The 23,035-nt window shown below is 45.5% G+C and overlaps 1 long non-coding RNA gene and 1 pseudogene across 1 annotated transcript in view; both read left to right on the forward strand.

Annotated features, from left to right (window-relative positions):
* The window catches only part of LOC138248915 (uncharacterized), a 34,522-nt gene extending 17,373 nt beyond the window's left edge, over positions 1-17,149 (forward strand). The window contains exons 2-3 of the long non-coding RNA XR_011194662.1: positions 3,968-4,050; positions 16,678-17,149. This is a non-coding gene — a long non-coding RNA (uncharacterized lncRNA). The remainder of the gene's footprint in view (positions 1-3,967; positions 4,051-16,677) is intronic.
* An 859-nt stretch (positions 17,150-18,008) lies between these two features.
* On the forward strand, positions 18,009-22,822 carry LOC138249629 (oocyte zinc finger protein XlCOF6-like; annotated as a pseudogene).
* The last annotated feature ends 213 nt before the right edge of the window (positions 22,823-23,035 follow it).

Here is a 23,035-nt window from a genome sequence, read left to right on the forward strand (position 1 = left end):
TGCCATACAATGAATCCTGCACACAAAATGGCATTCACTGGCATGTGACTGGGACATCAGAGCTCATGACCAGCATTTCATGGATATATCTGAGCCTAAATTGGGAATGGCTGTCATTTAACATTCCTTTTATACAGTATTCTGTGATATATGGACACATGTTAACACTAACTAGCGTATGATAGCGAATACTGCGTAGATGATGACAAAGACTTGCACAGGAGGGGGGGGGGGTGTTCTGTGGGTTTTGTGTAGTGTGACTCTGGGAAGGTAAACCACGTCCTGTTACTAGTGGTGCCCGTTCGAAGGCGCTCTTCTGGGTTTATAGTATTCTAACTTAACATCTGTTGCATTATCCCAGAGCATGTCTTAGTAACAGGGTTGTGTCTTGCAACCTTTCAACAGCATTTGCATGTTAAAAATGAGTTACCACTCTTTCAGATGCATTTTATGACACTACAGAAGTTATCTGAAGTATAGCTTCTTCTGGTCATTCTCATATGATCTTGAAAAGATTGCTGCCTGCTACCCCATTTTTAATCGTTTTTTCAGTTTCCCTTGTAAGTGTGCACTATACTCCTTTCTCTGTCTGTTTATGTGTTGTCTGGGGGAATGGTGGAAGGCGTTGCTATTGTTCAGGTAATTTGGGCCATTTCTGTGTAGTCCCATGAAGGTACGGGTGAGTAGTTTGAACTGAACGTGTTTCTGTATCAGTAGCCAATGGAGATCCCTCAGGTTTGGTGTGATGTGCGTTCTGTGTGTGAAGTTCAGGGTGAGTCTGCAGTGTTCTGGATGATTTGAAGTCTAGTGGTGAATTGCTTGCTGATTCCAGTGTAGAGGATGTTCCACGAGTCAAGCTTTGCTGGTGACAAGGTTGTGTATCAAGGTCTTTCTGGTGTGTTTTGGAAGCCATTTGAAGATTTTCCTCAACATCTTCAGGGTGTGGAAGCAGAATGCTGTGTCGGCGTTGACTTGAGTTTTCATGTCCAGTTTGTTGTCAATGATGATCTCAAGGTTCCTGGCAGCTGTGGTGGGTGAAGGTGTGCGTCCAAGGTCGGCCTTTCACCAGGTGGAGTCCCATGGTGAGATGTTCTTACTGAAGATCACTACTTCTGTCTTGCCAGTGTTGAGCTTGAGACAGGTGGACTTCATCCAGTGATCGACTGTGGTCATGGAGGTGGTGAATTTGTGCCTTGTGTTAGAGGTCTTGTCCAAGAGACAAAGTATGAGAGTGATAGTATTGCATGTTGTCAAAGTAAGAGAGGATTTTGATGTCATGGTGTGTGGATGAACTTGGCCACAGGGATCATGGAAGCGTTGAAGAAGGTTAGGCAAAAGGATGAACTTGGCGCAGTCCACAGAGGGCTTTGCTGGCATCTGAAGCATGTGGGGCCGTGCTGGCAGCTTGGGTGCTATCTGGTAAAAAAAAGAGCAGATCCAGCAGAGAGAGGGACCTTGGATGTCAATTTCATGTGGATGTCAGATGAGGATAAGGTGGGGCAGGGTTAAATGCTGCAAGAGAATGAGGGCCGCCATTTCTCTTCTGTCCAGAAACATGTAGATGTTGTCTGTGGTGGTAAGGAGTGCTGTTTCCATGCTGTGGTTGGGCTTACGATGGACTGTGTTATGTTGAGGAGTTGGTGGCTGCCTAGGGAAGTCTTGAGGTGTCAATTGATCAGTTGCTTTAAGACTTTGTGTCGCTATGGTAGCAGGGGGAATCGGTCTGTAGTTGACGAGTGTGGATGGGTCCACAGAGCTTCTTAAGCTGGGGAATAGGAATAGCGGTGGCATGTTTCCAGGCATCCAGGAAGGTAGCTGAGGTGATGGAAATGTTAAGGATTGATGCAAGAGCTTTGCTGATGGGTTGTACTCCTTTGGTGATGGGCAGGGGTCAGACGGGGTTCCAGAGCGGATGGACTCCATGGTAGCTGCAGTCTGTTTGTGGTGATGGTGGGCCACGAGTTTAGAGTCTGGTCTATGGCCAAGATGTGAAGTAGGATAGTGAGGGGGACATGCTTCAGTTGAAAGGGTCGAAGTTGCTCTAAATGAAGGTGATATTGTTGCACAAGAATTGAGAGAGTTTGTTGCAGGTGACCTCTAAGTGGTGATGTAGGAGGTGGCTGCAGGCCCTGTAAAATCTTTAATGATGGAGAACATTTGTTTGCTGGTGTTGGTGCCAGCATTGATACTGTTTGTGGGTGCTTTGCATATGCTGTTCTAGAACTGTTGGTAGTGGTGTCTCAGGGTGGATTACACCATACACAAACTAACTCATGCAAAAGAGTACTGATGTTACTGTAATATAAACTAGCCAAATTGCACAACAGCTCACATGAAGACAAACCATTCAATATGTAATGCACTATTCTGCACTACTATAGCACACTTACTACACATAACAGTAATTTCAACGCCATATATGGTGGGACTGTCCCGTGATCAGCCCCTTCTGGAATGAAATTTTAGCCCATATCAAAACCATGTTGGCATAACCGATCCCCTCTATGCCAGGTTTCACTCTTTTGGCTTGGGGGGTGCGTCGCTCAAGCATCAAACCTCAGGCAATCACTCTATCATGTGGCTATGCTTGGGAGTGGCCAAGACAACATTGGCGACTTCTTGGGAAAAAACAAGAGGCTCCCTCAGTCACTCAGTGGTATTCTAGGTTGTGGCAGGCCTTAACAATAGAACAAATGGCTGACAAACTTATGGATAACTATACAAATGTCAAATAAATTTGAGGCCCCTAGTCTCCGTTAATCTCCCCCTCACAACTTGCCCAATTTGTACTGTGGCTCTTCACCTCTTCCAGATATAGTATCATATGAGCGCTCTATACCCACATGCTTATAAAGAAGGTCCCAGGGACCTGGTTTCACACACCCACCACACCCCAAGTAGCTAAGGTATCCTCACTCATGGTTTCTGGTTTGGAGTTTTTGTGGGATGGGAGGAGGGGATTTTTGTTGGGCACTTGTTAAGACTCAATGCCATGGAACATTTGAAGACTGCGCTTTCATTACATCAGTTGATTACGAGGGAGAGGTCATTACAAATGCTAGTAGTACAGAACGTTTCCACAATGTAAGTTTTCTTCTGACATTCTTGTTGTGTTTCAATGACCTTGTGTAACACAGTGCCTTCTGGAATAGAAACCAAATAATGAAAGTTTGACGAAAAAATATTACACTATCTGAAAATTGCTGCTGGTTCTAAATCATATATAAACATTTATACTTCAGTTTCTCTCTGAATCTAGTGCAGCACAGTCCGAGTAGAGAGCTCGACCAGCCCAGAGTCAGGGCCCTGGAGGCCTGGAGTCTTTTCCTTGCTAAAGATCAGACAAAGCCTGCAGGTAATGCTTTTGGCAAGTGCTACCCTGGGGTTAGAGCCCTCACAGCAACCTGAGAACGCTGCCAGCCCCACACAGCTTGATGTCCTCCATCCAAATGTCCTGCAGTGTCTCATGTACAAATCCTGACCATCTGTCTTGGTCTTTCATTACATCTGTGGCTAGCTTAGCCGAGGCTAAGTGCAGCTCGAGCACTAGAAAGCTAAAATCCTTTAAAGCAAAGAGTATATGTTCTCTCAAACAGAAAACATTCCCAAGTGACTGCCAGTCAAGTAGTGAAAGTAGTGAGACTGACTGAGACGCCTAATCCAGGTAATGCAGGCAGGATGACCACCAGCATCTCTCTGTATGCCCCTAAATGCAGAATAACTGTAAGAACATACAGGGATTAGCAGCTCTGACCTCAGTCTTACATAGTGGTGTGTTCTCTACTCCTAGCACTGAGCACTGTTAGGTGCCTGGGAGTTATCAGAAAGAGCCTTTATGCATCTGTGGGGATATTGACAATTTTATTATATGATCATTTAGAATTTCTTACGGTTTCATTTACAGATAAGGCCAGGCTCTGTTAATCATTTTATACTCACAAAGTTTCTCCTCCCATTATCACTGTAGGCTTTCCACGATCGCCTCTAGAGTGGTGCTAGGTCTTTCCGGGCGTCTGGAATAATCTTGCCTCTGGACAAAACACACAGAAGGTAACAGCAATTAAGTATTCTAATGGCGAGAATTAATGTTTATTTCTTCCTTTTCTGTCCCTTTTTACATTTTCTTCCCTACTGCCTATGATTCCTCTCAGCTGTCATCTGTTTTTCTCGTGTTTATTAAGTATTTCTACCTCTCTCCCCCCCCCTCCCTTTTCTCCCCCTATATAGTCAGTCTGTTTGATATCCGTCCGGTTTTCTCACTCATATGGAGGGCATATTCAGTGCACCACAAATGGTGCTAAAATGGGCGGTGGGAACAACAATTGGCCCACAAGAGGAGCTTGAAGTACTTGATTAAAGCTAGTCCCCCTCTCCCTGCTTTTAACCTACAATCAGTCTCCTTCCATGCCCTAGTACGAATTGTTTGCTTGAATACATTAATCATTTCCCCTGTCAGCTTACACACATCACTTCTAGGGTTTCTGATTTCTACGAATACTTATGAATTGGTTCTAATTCCACTGTGTTCATTGTGCCAGAGGGAGGCCCAGGAAATATCTCAAATACCGAACAGCTTGTGGGTCCCCCACGTATTAAAGGCATCCTAGGTGCCCACAAACATATGTGTCAATGTCGTGCAATTCTCCTTTTTGCAAACTGCCCACTTATCATTATAATCATGATCCAATGCCGTGGTTCCCAACCTGTGTTCCGGGCCCCCCCCGGGTGTCCGCAAAGCCTCCTCTGGGGGTCCGCAACTGCTTAGAAGTTTGAATAATCTTAACAGATTATATCCCAAGATTTTAGTAATAACTCAGTGGAGGGTCCATGTATTCCAATAATGATTCAGTGGGGGTCCCCGGGTTCCAGTAATGATAACTGGGGGTCCGCAGAAGTCAAAAGGTTGGGAACCATTGATCTAGCGCACGCACTCGTCTAAAATAATTCTCCTTCAAATTGGAATTTCAGCTGGTAAAATATATCTCATAGCACAGGGTCTTTTTTAAAAGCCCTCAATTTGGCTTTCGATTGTCCCCGACTAGCACTACTGCTTTTTCATTACATGTGTAATACACAGGATATAGCTCTTAACTGAGCCAACCAGTTACGGAACCCCTGTCAGGAGGAGAAATGGTAAATGAGATAGAATTGACATGTCATTAATGTTTTTTGTTTTGTTCATGACTTGTTGCTAAATTATTTCTTGCACCATCCCTTGGATTTAAACAGTTCCTCGCTTTGAAATCCTGTGTCGTATTTACTGCAGATGTTCTTGTGTTTACAAGCCATACTAAGGTTTCTGTATACAGTTGCTGTTTTGATGCATTATTGGGATGTATCATGCTTGTGGTAGAGGCCTGTGACTCCCCCACCCGATCTACCGCACTGCTGCTATAAGTTCTCTGGGGGTTGCATAGCGGACACCTCTTTCTTTCTCCAGAAAATGTTCCCAAACCCCAAATCTGGCCTGAGAAGTATCTTTAGATGCACTCATAGGTTTATTTAAGTCACCCACATTATGATAAGACCAGCTGACTTATGGAATATTTCGTCTAAAGCCCCATCTGACATTTTTTTCATCTGTTGTTTTTGCTTTTGTTGCCCCAAGTGCAAAGGGTATGCCCAGACGTGGGTCCCGTGCTTGCTATGCCACCAGATTTAAGTTAGCCTGGCTGATGAAGGGTGATACCCTGAAACTGGTCCCAGGATGCTTTTTTCTAGTCCAGGGAGGACCTGGCCTGGCAGTTCAGGCTGGACTGTTCCCATGGGTAACAGGGTCAAGACTGATTTGCATATGGCTGGGTCCAAACTGGAATGGCATGGCAAGCAGAAAATGATGGATTAAACCCAGATCTGTGACTGGGGGTGAATGTTTGATTTGCTCTGCATTCCGACCATCAGCTGTTGTGTTTTATTTTTTTGTACTGACTTGTATAAAAGGTTAAATAGCTGCGATAGCAAGTATCATTCCTTTCAGTGTACTGTTTAGGAGGATCCTTCTCCCTTCCTTATCAAACTGTGTATAACGTTTCTCTCAGGCTTCCCACCCCAGCCCTTCACCCCGAGTACCCACTGGAACCCCCAGCCGAACAGAATTCAAGTAAGTACAAAGTTGCAGGATGAAAGGGGCACTAAGAAGTTTCCCTCATGCACCTCTAATGTCCCTTCCATCTCTGATTAGCTATTAGCTGTGGCATTGGGATGTGATGCAAACACCTGCGAGCCAATAACATTTCTATTCCTCACCTCCTTAGCACCACAATGCCATTCTGCTTCAAGCCTTTCTAATGGCCAGTAATGTAAGGCAGTAGTTATGTACAGTGTTATACTCTTCCCTTCATCTTCTTATCTCTACGTTATCGTGGAGCCCGTCCCGGACCAAAATTCCTACAGTTCAAGCTGACCCCAACCCCTTTATCCCTTAATGTCCGAGCAGTTTCTGGTACCACCATAATCAACATTGAGGAGATGTATTCTCCCTGGAGTTAATCAGGTCTGCCTTGGATGCAATACTTACTCTTTCCAATTGCTCAGTCACTGCTTCTTTCCCAGCCAGTTTCGAATGTGCTCCTCCCGTATCCCTCAGCTCACATCCTGCCCACACAGGTTGACGTTGTGGCAGAATGTACTCCTCTCTTCCTCTCGATTCTTGCGTTCGCTTGCTTTCTTGCTCAAGCCCCAGGATCTCCTGGGTTTCATTTGCTGATTTTATGGACCACTCCTTCCACCTAAAGTGTAGGCTGAATGGGTGACTCCATCTGCCCCTCCCCACCAATGACAAGTCCTGAAATAATTTCAGTGAAGCTTCATTGAATCATATGTCTCTCCCCTGCTCTAGCCTTCAACATAATACATTTTTGTTGTCAGAATAATGAACATGCACTATAATATCTGCAGGCAACAAGTTCCTACGGTGCCATCATGTAAGTAAATGTACTGTATCAATTTGAATTGGCAAAGTCTCTTAATTTTACAAAATGACCTGAAGCATCCATTGGGTACAGGCCTTGATGTTTCCATCCTCTGCTCCTTTACGGACACCTGTCACATGGATATTATTGCTCTAGGGTATGTTCTGCAAGTCCTCTTGTTTCCCCTGAAGGATCACATTTTGTTGTTCCAACAAGAAAAGTGGGACTCTACATGTCTCTTGGTCCATAGTGCATTCATCTATGGTTTCATCAGAAGAATGGACTTTGGTGCCTAATTCTGTCATCCGTTGTATTATCTTTGAGGTTTTAACTCTGCTCCTCTCTACAGTCACTGTTCTAGTTTTTTTTTAGTTTCCATGCTGTATAATGTATTTGGTCACCACACTGTTAGCATCATTCGTCAGGACATTTTCCTCCTTTCTCTGGGCCCCACCTCTGTTTATTTGTTTTGAGGCCCCTTCTTTTTTCTTGCTTCGTGAATTTGCCATCATCAGGGTAGATGCTTCCAGATGCTGCAGAGGCCACCCCCTTCTTACATTTCATACATGGACAATGTATCAGGTGGAAGGCTGGTTCTGTCATCAACATCTGTCAGAACCATCAACATTCTAATCACAGAGTTAACTCATGAAAACACACAGCCTATGTTGCAATGTCCCCCTCTAGAATAGTGGCCCATCCTTGCTGTTATGGCTCTTTCAGCCCTTCTTGTAATGTGTAGCACGTACTGTGCAGTGGGGGCTTCTCTACAGGGGCAGAAGAGAGTTGCCCCCTTCTTTGAGCCACAACTCCCCTGAAATGTTCATTTCTTGTGTAGATTTGTGTTTGCAGAACTGCGTACCATGGCAGGGTTGCAGCAATTACTTACATTGTTGTTGTCAGTCATATGCCTGAGGGAGGGGGCGTGGCTGTTTCCAGGGACACAGGGACAGTTGTGCTGACTGTGCTACGTAATTAAAAGTGTGCATGACAGACTGACCGGTCTCGGGAATCGGCTAGCCTGACATGCATACTTTAGGCTTCTGAGCAAGAACCCACTCTGGCTTGAAGGCAGGGGCGTGGCAGCAAATGCAACCCTCCAAGTCTTCAATGGGGCGCTGGGTTGCCTTGTCCATGCAATCCCGGCGCAGTGCTCATGCTATTTAATGTAATAAACATCATAAGAGCTGCATCAGGATTGGCTGTTAGGCACAAGGCAGCTTCCAAGCTGACGCACAGTCGAGCATGACAGGGCAGGGGCGTAAATAGCATACAACATGATCAGCTATGGTGCAACTTTAGCTTTTTTTTTTATTGTCTTCATTAGGTTTTGAGAATAACAATCAAAAACAAAAGCCAGCTGATATAGTTCACATCACTAACACATCTACGGAGCGCATTAGCGGGACAAGAGATAATCACAGGTAGTAATACAGTAAAAAGCAGTAGCCATACATGATAACACTAGGAGTATGTGGAATATGGGTGGCTATGAATCGGTATGCTTGTGGGGAGAGAAGATAAGTCTAGCTCAAGGGACCATGAACAAGGGTGCGGACGTAGTCTCCAAAGGGCTGCCAAATGTCTATAGGTCGAGACGTGGGGGGTTGGAAGAGACCATAATTGTCACTAACTCTGTCGCAGTATGTCATGCCTTTGAGCCATTTCGAGGTAGGTGGAACTCTGCAACCTCCCCAATGTAACTAGATCCCTTGTTTTGCTAACAAAAGGGCCATGGAGGTGAGATGACGCAGCAAGCGTGGGGCATTCCTTTTTGTAGCCCAGGAGAGCAAAAAGAGGGTTGGGTACCAACTCGATATCCAGCATGGCAGAGACATGCATGAAAACAGAGGTCCAGAAATCTCTGGAAATGTCCGGATCAAATGAGGGAAGTCTACACCCGGAAAGTAACACTTAGGGCAGTGGAGTGGTCAGTCTTATCTGGATCAAATTTAGCAATATCTGATGGAGAGAGGTAACAACAGTGGAGGAATTCAAAATGCAGTAGTTTGTGCCTATAGTAAATCGAGATATGCTGAATTTTGGTGCAGCAATATGTCCAAATCTTGTCGGTAAGGGGAATGCCCAGTTCCTCCCCCCATACCTCCCGAACTCGAGTTGTCGTGTCATGTTTCATGGTGAGGCATAAATGGTATATCGTGGAGATCACACAGTCACCCTCTGCATCTGTTACCACCTGCGTCAGGGGTGGGGCGTCTTCAAGAGCTAATGGGTATGAAGGGAGAAGGTATTGGAGATTATTATAAAGTCTTCGAAAGACGAAGAGATCCATGTTGGAGACATACTGTTGGTGCAGAGCAACAGTAGATTGCACAACATGGCCATCAGGAAATAGGTCCCCCATAGTGTGTAAATTAAGATGATGAAGTGTGCGCAGTACCAGTGTTTCCTGAGTGAGAGGGAGCCATGGGTTATTATGCAGGGAGAGAGCAGCAGAGTTGAGGAGTCCACCACCCAATCTGTCGCAGTCTGTGCAATGCCCAGCAGGTTGTGGACACAGTTTGGATATCATGGGGGTCCAACGGAATGCCCTTTGGTAACAGTTGGGAATGGAAAAGCCCATCCACCTGATCCTGCTCAGGCTTCAGGTACGGTACGCGGGCATCTGGGTGATACCACCAATGTGAGTATTGACACTGGGCAGTGAGAAAATAAAGATAAAAGTCGGCAATGCCGAAGCCACAATGGTCAAAAGGGAGGGTTAGAGTATCCCAATGGGCAAGGGGGCGACCACCCACCCAAATCAAGCGCAGGAGATGACTACGTAGTGTACAAAGAAGGCCAATGACAAGGCTATAGGGATATAAAATGGGGAAGAACCACTATTTTAATAATGGCCATCTGCCCTGCCATAGACAGTGGGTGTCAAGGTGTGCCATCGCCGGGCCATAGTTAAGTTGTATGATTTGATTCTTGTCCTTGTGGCGTCAAATGCTTAGAATTTTGGTGTCATCTGCAGCCCATCTGAAAGAATACACAGCAGGTACAGGTTGGGCAGTGTCAGTTAATGGATAGAGCTCAGATTTAGACCAATTGATCTGTAGTCCTGAGGGCATACCACAAAGGGTTATCTCCTGCATAAGTGGGGCGAGGTTGTCCACAGGATAACAAATGAAAAGCAGGATGTCTTCTGCATAAAGGAAAAGCAATAGGGGGGCAGTAGTAAGTTGGAGACATCTATGAGCATGGCATTCCTGCAGATAATGGACCAGCAGGTCTATCACAATAATGCAATGGACAGGTGGGTCTATTGCACCCCTGCCTAGTGCCACACATAATAGGGAATGCGTCGCTAAGCGAGATGTTTACCCGGCTGGGGGCCACCGGGTCAGTAAATAACAGCATGATCAAAGATGTAAAAGGGGGTGGGGATACCAAGCTTACAGAGGACAGCTCTCAAGAATGGCCACTCCAATTAGTGGAAAGCCTTTTCGCCATCCAGTAAGGCTACGATAGCTGGGATGGATGGAGCTATCCTGTGTAGGACTGCAAAGATAGTGCATAGATTGATAGAAGTCGATCGATAAGGGACAAAGATGGACTGGAAATGCGAAATGATCTGCTCCATCAGGAGAGACAATCTGGTGGAAGAATTTGGCTAATGTTTTATTATTGATTTTTAAAAGAGAAAGGGGGCGATAAGAAGCGCAGCAGAGAGGATCTTTCCAGGCTTTAACAATCGAGTGAGGACAGAGTCACGGAGCGTGGAGGAAAGTGTGCCAGGGGCCGTGGATTCATTGTACAGTGTCATGAGTTGAGGAGCCAACTGATGCTTAAAAGCCTTATAGAAGGCCCCGGTCAGACCGTCTAGTCCCAGCGCTTTGGAACAGTCTAGTGCCTCTATGGCCTGAACCACCTCATCAAGCTTGAGAGGTTCACTAAGAAACTGTTGCTGCCCATCCGTTAGCCAGACCAGTGCTACCTCGTCCAGATAAGAAGAGTAAAATGTGAATCCCGGGGTAGATGGGTTTTGGGTACGGCAAGTACACGCAAGTCGTAAGTGGCAGAGAATGTTCCGGGTATGAGGTTTATCACTAGGTTGTGAGCTACTAGAGTCAGTGTGCAAGCATTGTGGCATGTTAAGGTCACCCCCAAGCATCACATGATCAGTGTCAAGCCATCTCAAGTGGTCCTTCACCCCCTGAAAAAATTCGGGATTATCCACGTTAGGGGTATAGATGTTAAGTAGCAAAACACGCTTGTCACAAGTATGCCCTGTAGGAGAACATATCGACCCTCTGGATCACAGTGACTGACCTGGAGGGTACAGGGGATATTTTTGTGTATGAGAATGCAGGTGCCCCTGAGAATATGAGCTATAGCAAGAGAAGTAACAGTGTGTTCCCCAGGCTTTGGCAAACTGAGTATCAGTGCTGGGGAATAAGTGCGTTTCTTGGAGAAAGGCTAATCCCATGCCATGCCTAATTAGGTAGGACAAGACCTGTTTCCCTTTCCGTGAGTTAATTCCACGTATGTTCCAGAAAAGGAACATAAGATCGAGCACTCAGCTCATATTGAGGATGTAATAGCAGTGGAGAGAGGTGGCGCACAAAGGACGTGTTATATGTAGTGATGAGTAGGATGTGTGATGTGACGCATCAAGAATGCATAAAGGAACAAGTTAACATCAACTGAAACAAATCCATAATCCCAATCCCCTACCCACACCAGACAATAAGATATCAAGGGCATCCCAGAATATAGAAACAAGACAAAAAACAATCCCACTGAGACAAGTTTGGTGCTCACCATAGGGGCGTAACAACAACTCGACGAGCAGCGGCCTATCAAGAAAAAGAGACATGCAAGAGAGGTGCAAATCAACCACCATCTTACCACAGTAACAAATAAGATATATGCATGAACATTTAAAGTACCAAGAGATCAGAGCTCAATAATAAGATCATAGACAAGCAATGGTCATGTAGTGACAGAACAGTCCCCACAGTCATGGGGGGTCCGGAGAAGGTGACCGCTGAGAGGTCCCTGGGCTGCTGCGCTCAGAAGACCCCAAATGAGACGGCGATCTGGGTGGTGGCTTTCTGCAAAAGGTGACTGGGTCTGCAGGCGTTTCAAAGATTCGAGGTTTCCCATTATGTTCCACCCGGAGATGCGCAGGATAGAGCATGGCATATAGCAAGCCCAATCTCCTGCAACTGTTCTTAACATTGATGAACTTCCAAAGGGGCCTCCTGCACTGTGGGGGTAAAGTCAGGGGATAGTGACATGTTTGCTCCCTGGTAGTGTAGTGGGCCCCATTCCCAGGCAAGACGGAGGGCGCTGTCTCTGTCTTTATAATTTAAAAGACGAGCGATAAGAAAGCGAGGTGGGGTGCATTCAGGGGGTCCAAGGAGCAATGGGCATGCTCCACAGCGAAGGTGGAGGAGCAGTTGGAGCGATCAAAGAGGTCTAGGAGGAGTTTCTCCACGAAGGTGTCGGGCACGCCCATGTTGGTGGTCTCTGCGATGCGAATATTATTTCTGGGAACGGGCCTCCAAATTCTCACATTTGAATGCAGCTTGTTTCAACAGGCGTTCCATTACGTTTCTGCATGGTGGTCATGCCATCCTCCCGACTTCAGATCCTCTCCTCCACGCCGTCGATCCTCACCCCCTGACGGTCCAGGCGTTTTCCCATTTTGTCGATGCGGCCAGCAAGGGTATCAAAACGCACGCCCATTGCGTGGAATCCCTCCTTGAGCTCTGCCATAATGGTGGACAAGTCATTGGATTAGGCAGTTACAGTGTCGCAGTCAGTAGCTTCATCAGTGTCGTAGGGGGGACCCCGAGTCCCAGGCGTTCTGTGTCTGCCGAACGTTATTCTCCACTGTTTAGGATCTGATCTGCCCATGGTGGCGGTTCAACCAGTAGCAGCGAGAGTATCGGGTAGTGAGCCCCCGTTACACTGGATTGGAGGGTCCATGAGGAAGGCCTCCTGTCGCTAGGGTGGTATGTAGTCCGAGCCTGGAAGGCAGTACAGCCACAGTGCCTATAGTGGGGAACAGGCTCCCTTTGAATAAATGTGGAATGGCCTGTCAAAGCAGTGGATGAACCGAGAAGCCACAAGCTGTATGTCTGAGTTGATGGCAAAGTGGCAGCACAAGGGTGGTTGTGCACGCTCTACACACATGAGAAGGAGAGTCGGCAACCTCCAAGGCTCCCATGGGTTGTGCTCAAGTACTTTCAAGGTCAGGGGACTACACTGGTCAGTCATCATCACAACACTGGGCCAGGGGGTAATCTTCCATGCAACTGTGGACCAATGCAGCTATGTATGCGGATGGGGGGCACCCCAAAGACAGCCCAATAGCGTTTGCCCCCTCCCGCCCACCCCTGTGGCCATACAGGTAGGCAGAAGCGAGATGGGGGACTCTTGCTGATGAGGGGGTGCATACCATTGTTTCCAGAAGCTGCAGTGGAGTCACCCCCGTCGCAGACCGGTGGCGCGGGGCCTCCACCTTCCACGCTGCCAGGCCTGGCATCCAGCCACTTGAGCACCAAGAGTAGCCCACAGGTGCCGTGGCTCGAGCACCTGCAGCAATGTGTAGGAGATCCTGGCTGCAGAGGGCGATCACAGTGTGGGGATTCAGTAACACTCACCAGGATGGCTGCCGGACCCCGTGGGAATGCAAGCAGCATACAGGGGTGGGTAGGTCCCGGCACAACCCCGCACTGCCACCCATAGGGCGGACAGGAGGCGATCGGTCCAGGGGATGGAGTCGGCAGAGAGCAGTCCCCGCTCTGACTATGCAGGGAGGCTGAGGGAGGATGGCACAGCACCGGTGAGATCGGGTGATCTCAGGTTCACCCGTGGCCCCTGTCGCCGCAGGGCTCCAAGGTAGTGCTGGGCCATGAGGCCGCCCAACACCCATGGCGGCAACCTCACTAATGGTTGAATCCCTGCACTCCCCCGGGCCTCAAGAGCACTAGCAGGTTATCACCTGCATCCAGGAAGTGATGATGGCTGTGATTTGGTCGATAGTAAGACCGCCGCCGATGGAGCCTCACAAGATTGCGGTCATCTTGGTGGCGGTTGTGGCCACGCCCCCGGTGCAGTTTTATCAATTGACCATGTTTTTTTTTTATTGTCTTCTGACGGGTCTTCCGGTCTTCCAGTAGTGAACGCAAACATATGGAGCTTTATTCCTTGTGTGTGTGTGTGTGTGCACGCGCACCCCCGCCTCCCCCCATCCCCAACACTTCAGCTAAGTAAGGCGCCTGCAGTCGCTGCACTTATTTTTTACCATAGCAATAGTTGAGCTGGGTCCCCAGGCTGAAATGATTGCCAATCACCAGTTGTAAATTAAGGTGCTATCCCCAGAGCTTAATTTGTTAAAGATTAAGGGCCTCATTATGACATTGGCGGTAGATACCACCTACCGCCATGGCGACGGCCGCCAACATACTGTCACCGTGGCTACCAGCCGGCAACCACATTATGACCGTCGACGGAATACCGGGAGAAGGCTGGCGGTATTTCATTGACAGTCATGGTGGTGGACGGCGGTAAGGTGGCGCCACGCCAGCAAATCACCTCCTACCGTATCATGAGCCATGATATGGCCTGGCGGTGTATTGCTGGAGACGCTGCTGCTGGCAGCAGCGCCACGTCCAATCTCCTGCCTGAGGACCCCCTGCAAGCAAGCAAGTCAGGTTCTCCGACAGGAGAGGGGGTGTTGTGTGCGTGTGTGGAGGTGTTGTGTGTGGGGGGGGCAGGTGTCTGTTTTTGTATGAGTGCATTCAGGTGTGAGTCGTGTGAAATGTGTGTGTGAATGAATGAATGTGAGTGTACGTGCATGTTGTGTGTTGTGAATGCGTGTGTGCTACAATGTATGTTAGTGTGTGTTGCGGGGTGTGGGTATGTATGTGTGCATGCGTGGGTCGATGTGGGTATGCATGTGTGTATATGTGTGCATGTGTGGGTGTGTGGATGTCGGGGGGGCCGGGAGAGGGAGGGGCGGGGGAGGCCCCTATCAGTGCCAGGGAAGGAATTTCCTGGCACTGATAGTGCCTACCGCCATGGTTTTCGGGGTGGTAGCTTTGCCACGAAAACCATGGCGGTAGGAGGGGTCATAATCCTGAGGGTGGGACTGTGACGGCTGCCTGGCTGGAAACCGAAGTCTCCAGCCCACAGGCTGTTACCACCCTGGCGGACGGAGTGGTACATTGGCGGTTTGGCTTGAGCCAAACCGCCAATGTCATAATTTGGGAAAAAGTACCGCCAACCTGTTGGCAGTACCTTTCCCCAAATTACTGCTGTCCGCCAGGGTCGTAATGACCCCCTAAGTGCTGGGGCCCAGTGTTTTTTCTCAGAAGCCCACAGCTAACACTATTTGATATCTGTCTGCTAAATAACAAAACTGTGTAGTCATGATGTAGCCTCTTGCCTCTTTAATCCACCACCTGGCACTTTCAGCCCCTTTATCTCATTCTTTCAGGTTCCTGCTTTTTCCCTCTGAGATGTTTTTCCATCGTTCTGTTCCTGCTTCTTCCCCTTTTAGGTTTTTCTCTCTCTTGCTCTAGGTAAAAGTCTGATGAGGAAACATAAGTGCCGGTCCCCAAAAATGAGTGCTGGTGGGCCTCCCCTGCACCCAGTGGCTCAAATTGAGCACTGGTTATCCTCCTTGGGTGTTGGGGTTGTTCACAGTAGACTAGCCCGGGCGATGGGATAATACAGTGTGAACCAGCTGAGGGGTTCACACAGACTGGGTGCTGTAACTGCTACTGTGTTGGGTTCATTATCTGACAGCCACCTACCAATGGCAGGTCATACAGAGAGATGCAAAGTCCTAATGGCCCATTTTCATGCACAAAATGTGCTGTAAAATGCACCTATATGCCCTCTAATTTTCAGCATTTTCTAGGGAGAGATACCCCAGTAGCTCCTTGAAAGCTGGGCTGGGGTGCTTCACTCACTAAATCTAATACAGGCCATGTACTTATGCCCCATAATTTCTACTATGACCCTGAGTAGTGCACCCTTCAGCACTTCAGGGAGACATAGCTTTGGTCTTTTCACATAGGAACAAGCCTCGTCCGCCAGTCAGGAATCAGCTACTCCCACAAGAGCCCCTATAGACCCACACTCAACATACTTGTCATAGTAACATCGATTATTAACACACTGAAATACGTAAATACGCCAGTCCTCTTGATGGCATCTTGGGATGAAATCAGCGCCACCTGGTCACTGCCTTGGCTAATGAATGTCCTAAACTTTGAAATAGTGCACCCAGTTTTAAATTAGTCTTTGTGTTTTGGTTTTTGATTTGAGAAGTATTCTATTGTTTCTGTTTTTCAGACCGCTATATTGTATTTTGTTTTATACATTATATTTAGTGGTTTTCATACAAGCGTTATTCTTTCCTAATATATAGACGTGTTAAAGTGGAGATGTCTTTAATAATGGTCTTGCTTTCCTATAGGATTCAAGCTGTACCTCTCTAACAGGGCCTACCATGGGCAAAATAATTTTGGTGTTGCTTTTGTTCCTATTTAGAGGGGGCATGGCCTGGCAATTCAGGCTAGATTCTTCCTATTCGAGGAGACCAATGCTGACTTGCATAAGGATAGCCACTTTCTTTAGTGACACAGTGAACAAAACAATGGAGTGAATTCTGCTTACAGTTATTAACAGTGCTGAAAAACAGAGACTTTACTGAAAGTTATCGCATTATTATGTCTGCTGTGTCTTCATTTTTATGCAGCTTTTACATTTATTGATTACAAATCTTTTACATCCGCAGAGTGCAGATTCATAAACACACAATATGATGAATATTGAAGAAAAAAATGTTAACTGTGGAAACCTAACCGATATTCAAGAAAAAACAGAAATGATGCCATACAGTAATTAGAAACAGAACAACAAAGCAGGAGAGTAAAAACCTCATACAAGAATATACACATCCTCCAAGGAGCATCAAGCAAAACCCAGTGGCTTCAAGAGGCTGAGGACCACCATGTCACTGCACCCATAACATCAAAACCAGATAAAATCACAACAACAGCATTGGCACGATGTATCCAGTGTTATAAGACTCCAGATAAAACCATTCCTATGAATGGGTCTAGTCCACCGTAAACCATGCTTTAGCTGTGCCATCAAACCACAGAATAAAACCAAAGTGTAGAAAACATGAATTGTGAAACACACAGCGGGGTTTTCAAATAAAGAAGGGGTTGGCTGTTTGCAAAGCTGAACACTATCCGAGCGTATGCAGATATGGCAATGGGGCTTATTCTTTGCATGTTTTTCGTAAATATTGGCCCAAATTGAAGATACAGATGTCACCAGATGAGCCATGAGGCAGCAACGAGGCTATTGCTTTGTTCATATATTTGAAGTTTTTAAAGCATGTTGAAGACAAAAAATCCTAATTGAAAAACCATGCACTGGTTATCTGTCTTGCAATAATTCTGGCAAACATTCAGCATTACAATAACACATGGAAACACATATATTGGAAATATAGTACATATCTTGTAAAGACCACAATATAGTTAGAGGGTCAGCAGTCAAGACATTGAGCCAGAAAGCCCTTTAATGTGATGTATGTCAAAATATAACCAACCCTTAGACATGACATCCCAGAGAAAAAAAAAACTATACGCCCATCAAACATAAGAACAGCTCAGTACTAAAGCAGCTTCAACAAAAATGCACAATGGAAAAACCTATAAAGGCAAAGTAAACGTGGGAGGATTGTGCTTCAGCCATCGCAACTAAACGTCCTCTCGAAAGAAAACCATACATGTACAATGCATGAGAGCTTTATTCACTCAGTTCACCACAAATCATCAGCTCTAAAGATTTAATTAATAAAGACCTTCATAAGATGAAGAAAACACGGGCACTGATTGTGAAATAACTTTACATGTTCATTACTCTAAAGGAGCCATCACCAAACGCACTGAGGGGGAAAATCCCACAGATGTCATGAATGTGGAAAAAGCTTTACTTACTTGTCAAAACTAAATATCCATCAGTGAACGCACACAATGGCAAAACCATACCTGTGATGAACATGCAAAGAGCTTCATTATAACCAAGCATTTAGCAAGCCATAAGTGAATAAGTACAGGAGAAAAACCATACACATGCAGTGAATGTGGAAAGTGTTTTACTGTGTCATCAAATTTAAAGATTCACGAGCGGGTGCACATGGCAGAAAAATCACACATTTGCAGTGAATGTGCAAAGAGCTTTAATGGAATGTCAGACCTAAAGAGACATCAACAAAAACACACAGGAGAAAAACCAAACACATGTAGTGAATGTGGAAAGAGCTTCATTCAAAAAGTACAGTTAAAAATTCACCAGCGAACACACACAAAGGAGACACCGTTACCCATGCAGTGAATGTGGAAGGAGCTTTGCTCAATCATCAAGTTTAAAGCGCCACCAACGAAGGCACACTGGTGAAATACCATATAGTTGCACTGAATGTGGAAAGAGCTTTGCTTACTTAACCACCTTAAAGATCCATCATAGAACACACACAGGGGAAAAACCATACACATGTAGTGAATGTGGGAAGAGCTTCATTCAAAAACAGCAGCTAAAAACCCATCAGCGAACACACACAAGGGAGAAGCCATTCACATGCAGTGAATGCGGAAGGAGCTTTGCTCATTCATCAAGTTTAAAGATACACCAACGAAGGTCTCCCAGGTGAAAAGCCATACAGTTGCACTGAATGTGGAAAGAACTTTACTTACTTAATCACCTTAAAGAGCCATCTGAGAACACACACAGGGGAGAAGCCACACACGTAGTGAATGTGGAAAGAGCTTTATTCAGTTTGTACACCTAAATGAACATCAGCGAACACACACAAGGGAAAAACCATACACATGTAGTGAATGTGGGAAGAGCTTCATTCAAAAACAGCAGCTAAAAACCCATCAGCGAACACACACAAGGGAGAAGCCATTCACATGCAGTGAATGCGGAAGGAGCTTTGCTCATTCATCAAGTTTAAAGATACACCAACGAAGGTCTCCCAGGTGAAAAGCCATACAGTTGCACTGAATGTGGAAAGAACTTTACTTACTTAATCACCTTAAAGAGCCATCTGAGAACACACACAGGGGAGAAGCCACACACGTAGTCAATGTGGAAAGAGCTTTATTGCGTTTGGACGCCCAAACGGACATCAACATCAGGGAAAAATCATACACATGTAGTGTATGTGGAAAAAGCTTCACTCAAAAACAGCAGCTAAACACCCTCAGCAAATGCACCCAAGGGAGAAACCATACACATGCCATTACTATTAAAGGAGCTTTGCTCAGTCAGCACACCTAAAGGCACATCAACAAAACCACACAGATGAAAAACGGTTCAGTGGCACAGACAATGGAAGGAGCTTTACTGGCTTACACAACCTAAAGTCCCATCAGTGAGCACACACAGAGGGGGAAAAAAACAAACACATGCATTGAATGAGGAAAGAGCTTTTATCGATCATGAAAACTAAAGTACTATCAGAAAGTGCATACAGTGAAAGCACATGGGAGAGAAACTATAAACGTGCAGTGAATGTCAAAATAGTTGTACTTCCCCAAGACACCTAAAATGCCAATAGTACCAGGCACACAGGGGATTAAGTAAAACAGGAAAGAGTGAGGTTTATTCATTCCTCAGCTCTAAGATACCAGCTGCAAACCCATACCTGTAGTAAAATTAGGAGGAACTTCCCAAATTTACTATCCTTAATTGTCCTATTGCAAACACCTAAAGAAGAAAAATGTACTCTTGTAGTAGATGTGGGAAGAGTTTCCATAATTTTTAGGTCACTCCTGCCAACAGCGCAGGTGCTGTTGCTGTGATTGGTATTGTTTACTACAAGGGGTTGGAGCCCACCCATTGCTTACCAATTGTTGGCTTCATTGTCACTTGTATTTGCTGCCCCCTAATTGGCTAGTGATTGCCGATGTTCCTTCATGTTCTTTTGTTTGGAGCATGGACCAAGTACTGATTTGTTTAGTTTGATCAGTGTCCTTCCCCTACCTGTACTGTAATTCAAGTACGTTTTCCATTATCCGTGTTGCTTTCTTCCCCCTCCAACCCAATCACTGTTCATGATGCTTTATGCCCCCGCCATTGTTTATTGTGCCTTATTTTCATCCACCCTCTACCCCCCATACATTTTAGCCATGTTGCACATCTTCCACTGTGGAACATGGCTAAAAGCATTGAAAAAGCCAATCACTCTTGTAGGCAAGAAATACTGGCTTTCTAATACTTTTATTTTTTTCCCCTTCTGCCTCGCTCTTCTGACATGTTTTTCACTTTCTCCCCAACCACTTGGTCTTTCCTCCTCTTCTCCTCCTACCAGGTCTTCCCTTTGTTGCTGTGCGGTCTTCTATACATGTGGTGGGTCTGCATTTCACCACAAAAGACTTACAATTGCACTGGTGTGCACCTTCACTGCAGAGCAGATGAGGAAACAGAACTCTTTAATTTAAAACAAACTTACATTAACATGTAATGATGTTAAGGACATGCCCACTTGCCAACTATTGCTACAACAAAAGAAATCTCGTCTTGGTTAAATGTTGTTTTCTGCCCTTTTGCACAAAATGGAAATCCCATCCGGAGCCATCATGTTGGACAGTAACACTCTGTTAATGACTACATTGTATACAAACCAGAAGTGATCAGGTTCCTGCTTCATTTGTCAGCAATCCTTATTGGATGCCTTTGACTCTCTAATTAATATACCAATACATTGGCCTGGTGAGGTTAGCGAGCACGTCATTTACAGCTCATACATTGCCTTTTTCACATGAAGGGTGATCAGAAAACGTGTTCCTCTTCCAATGAAGTGCTTGGAATTTTTTGGCTTATATATTTCTGGTACATTTGTATTTCTTAAATTTGTACTAGTGTTATAACATAGGGATTGAATTCGAGTCTGCTCAGCTGATGTTGACATTTTAGAGGAGTTCTGAATTGCAGTTTGTGCTAGTGGTCCAGTTACTAAATAAGGGTTCTCTATGGTCTTCTGCAAAGATTGAAATGTTTACATCATAGGTCACAGGTTGTAGGTCACACATTGACAACATTAGAATAAAAAATGCACTGATGTATAATGAAGTCAGATACTAGGGTGTTTCCTCCTGGGAAGGTTATCAGGAATCAATCAGTTATCTTGCTTGCGTTCATGCTGTGATTGTCAGTAACTGCTATCATACAGATAGCGGTCAGTGACAATCAGCAGATTCAGGGATTTTTACTGCAGCTGTCAGATGTCTGCAGGCATCGGAAATGCTGCATTCCTCTTGTATTTGGTTGCATCAAAAGAAACACGCATTGGCAAATCCAATAGGTCTCGCCTATGCCTCCGGGTGATAGTACACTTTACAAATAAAGGGTCTGATTACAAAGAGGAGTCTTTGGAGTACATAGTCAACCATCAACGAACACACGCACACATCTAGAGATGAGGTTAGTATTGATTTAAACCATGTTTTAGAATTGTCTACAGCTTCTTTGACAAATACTTCTGTGGTGTCCCAAGGGCATATTGTTCATTCACTGCTTATCAAGCATGATTTAGGGATGCCAGCACTCAGCTCAGCTGGTCCTTGCACTGTGCCTCTGATAGAGACTTTTGGTAAAAGCCCTTTCCCACTCCAGCGTTTCATTGGCAGTGTCTATGGATCCTGGATTCCTTAGGGGAACTGTTGCTCTTGAATAATCTCTAATAAAATGGACTGAAACCCTAAATTCTACACAACCAAGGATTGATGTGAGGGAGGCCCAGGACTTATTATAAAATTATTTATATAGAGTGGCTTGTCACCACTCCTTCCGCTATTTCAGATTTATGTTATACATATATGAAGTGTTGACATTCTGTCTCTAACAATTTAATTAAGTTATTGATGATGCATGTCATAATTTCCTTCAATGATTATGCATAGATCACTCACAGCACTCATACGGCGACACTGGAAACAGGGTTTCAGTGAACCTCCTACCCATGCGGGATGCCAGGCCCTCTGCACAATAGGGGAGATAAGAAAGTTGCATCCACACTCTTTAGAACATTACATAAAGACACTCTACTCTCTCTTGACCGGTTGCGGACCCTCTGGCAAGAGGATATTGGGAAACCTATAGATGAACCTCAGTGGGGGAAAATCACAGCACATATACACACGGTCTCCAGAAATGCTCGTTTTAAATTGATTAATCTGTAAATATTTCACAGAGCATACCTCAGTCCCGCCAAGATAGCATCGATGTACAACACTGTGAATAGTGCATTCCCCCGATGCTCGGAGCCTGATGCAGACCTGATGTATATGTTATGGAAGTGCGAGAAACTGGAGCAATACTGGGATAAAGTATTACATAGCATAAAAACAGTAACTGATAGGAGAACTCGATCTTCTCCAATAGTGGCCTTACTGGGGAGATTCCCTTGATCCCACACACAGAGAACTACAACCAAATACATTGACTTTGCACTGATCCTGGCTAAAAGGGAGCTCACAATGCAGTGGAAAGACCCTAGGGGCCCGCAGCTACCAAGATGGCGGGACACGCTAATTAAATGGGCTGAGGCAGAAGGGAGGGTTTTGCATCGGGAGGCAGCGTAGGGGGCTGGGACTGTAGATATGGCGCAGCAGTGGGACCATCTCCTGGATTGCCTTAAAGACCCAAAAATTGGTACTCAGGAGCAAATCACATCTTTGGCGGACTCAAACACGGCTGTGGATCTCAGTCCCTAAAACATTGTAATGTGCTTGCTTTGACTCTGACTTTATTTTACCGTCCAGAAAGGCAATATTGGAATATTGAATGTAACCTGGAAATGGAGTTTGATATGGGGAAAGGGGACCAGGGAGGGGTTGTCTCCTTGAAAGTTGACTTCTTATACGTTTGGTTATAAAATACCAATAAATATATTTAAAAAAAATTAATAATAACAATAATTTCCTTCAATGATGCTCGAACGATCAGGTGGTCACTGACACGCCATCTAAATTTCATACTTCTGCCCTTTCTTGCATTGTAGTATTGGAAAAACAGTAGAACATGTTGGTGCTGACCTGAAAGCGGAGATCTGTCTGCTTCAGTTACTGGAT

This window comes from Pleurodeles waltl, chromosome 8 (genome assembly GCF_031143425.1).
Source record: "Pleurodeles waltl isolate 20211129_DDA chromosome 8, aPleWal1.hap1.20221129, whole genome shotgun sequence".
In the NCBI taxonomy this organism is placed as follows: Eukaryota; Metazoa; Chordata; class Amphibia; order Caudata; family Salamandridae; genus Pleurodeles; species Pleurodeles waltl.